The following is a 2,472-nucleotide window of genomic DNA, read 5'->3' on the forward strand; positions in this document are numbered from 1 at the left end:
GTGCTAAGGATGCTATCAAAGTCAGATAACTTATCCTTTGATGGTTAAAAATCCATTGTATTAAGATGGATAACTTGTCTTTGATGAATGTGGGGAAAATATATGATGGTTGGGATTGTTTTTTATTAATCAGTGGGTAATCATATATTGCTGGGGGTAACTTGCCTTATGACCTGTAGATATGCCACTGGTACACACATATTAACATGAATGTATATTTATACATTCTACCGTAATTATAATCCTGTAAACACAAGGATAATAAATAAATCACTAGTTTTATTTATATTTCTTTATTTTGTTTTCTGGAGTGTGTTATTTCTTACCTTCTTCCAACTTGACCCTGATGGCAGAATAGGGCTGGGAAGCAGGGTGTGGAATCATTGTTCACAACCTCCTTCATCACAGGTGCTATCCGCTTCTAACAATCCCTGATCAGTCTGAAAAGTCTGACCTATCAACAAAGTCTGAACTTCTGACAGGCGAGACAGTGGCTGCTCTTGCTGATCGTTTTACAAGATCTGTTCTTTCTACCTGACCTGCTCTTGCTGCAGGCTCTGGTCTTGCCTTAGCCATCGTCACCAGTAGCATAGAAGACCTGTAATTGATTTGAATTGTTATATATATATATTTTTTATACCTCACACTCTATCGTTTTCTCTCTCTCTTCCTCCCTCCCTGTCTCTTTTTCGTGTTCTCCATTCCTACAACGCAAAGAAAACGAGACCTACACAACAAGCAAAAGGAGAATGTGCTTGTCCATGGTCGACTGGAGGATGTGCTTAGTCGAGAACCGAAGTGGGGTCTGGTCGAGATATGATTTCTCCGTCCTATTATTGAGCCAGCCCACTGGGGGGAGGGAGGTGTAGGAGGAGGGAGGACGGAGGGGGGGGGGTAAAGAAGTTCAGGGTCAAATAAGATTCTTACATGTGCAGCCGTAAAAGAGCAAGCTCGCAAGCACTAACAAGTACAAATACAATTATATATATATATATATATATATATATATATATATGATAAAGATATAGATATATCTGTATACATACATACATACATACATACATACATATATATATATATATATGTAATAACAGATATATACATACATATATATAGATATATATATTTATGATAGATATATATATAATAGATATTAAATATATATATATATATATACACACACATAACATACATACATAATATATAATATATATATATATATATAATATATATTTATAATATATTTATACGTATACATACATACATATATGTAAACACAAAGCTAACATACAAAAGTCCATGTGCTTATTCTAAGATACACAAAACACATTACAAACACAACACACACACACACACACACACAACACACACTATTATATACAATATATATTATAATATATATTATTATATAGATTTATATATATTTATATAACATATACATATACAAGTCATACATATATATATATAATATATATATATATATTTATTTAAATATAGAGGATATATATATATATTATATAATACATATACATATACATACATTTAATATATATATATATATATATAAATATATATAGAATATATTATATATTTATATATATATGATTAAGCTATAAGAATATTACATTCAGATGAGTACATGGTATATGCAGGTATATATGTAGGTAGAGATTTATTAATATATACATATATTTATATAGATATATAATATATATATATAATATATATATATATACATAATATAGATATGTAGATTATATATATATATATATAGATATATGTACGTATATATATTTATATTATTATTTATTTATATAGATATTATATATATATATAATTCATAATATATATATATATATATTTTATAATATATATATATATATATATATATATAATATATATATATATAAACCTTTGTGTGATTGTGATATATTATGTACGAGAGCTTATATTTATAATTTATATATATAGTATATATATATATATATATATATATATATATTGATAGACACACACACACTCACACACACACACAACTCACACACTCACACACTCACACAAAGAAATATAATATATATATAGATATATATATATATATAATATATATATATATAATAACATTTACACATAAATATATATATTTTATAAATTGATAATATATAAATAAATATATATATATATACAGATATATTTGGTATTATAATATAATATATATGTATATAGAATAATATATATATATAATATACATACATATATATATCTATATAGATATATATATATTTAAGATATACATATATATATAATATTATATAATTTATATATATATAATGTATATATATATATATATTTATATATATATATATATTATAAATATATATATTATAAAGGTCTGTATGTGGGGATATGTGTGTGTAAAGATATGTATATTTTATTCATATATATATATATTATATATATATATAATATATATAT

The 2,472-nt window shown here is 24.2% G+C and overlaps 1 long non-coding RNA gene across 1 annotated transcript; it reads right to left on the reverse strand.

Moving 5' to 3' along the window:
• Positions 1-277: 277 nt before the first annotated feature.
• LOC122256243 (uncharacterized) lies at positions 278-849 on the reverse strand. The gene is made up of 2 exons (XR_006223515.2): positions 732-849; positions 278-598 (listed from the first exon to the last, which is right to left on the reverse strand). It is a non-coding gene; the product is annotated as an uncharacterized LOC122256243 (long non-coding RNA).
• Between the last annotated feature and the right edge of the window lie 1,623 nt (positions 850-2,472).

This window comes from Penaeus japonicus, unplaced genomic scaffold (assembly GCF_977035675.1).
Source record: "Penaeus japonicus unplaced genomic scaffold, GWHDUDI00000001_assembly GWHDUDI00000030, whole genome shotgun sequence".
Taxonomy (NCBI): Eukaryota; Metazoa; Arthropoda; class Malacostraca; order Decapoda; family Penaeidae; genus Penaeus; species Penaeus japonicus.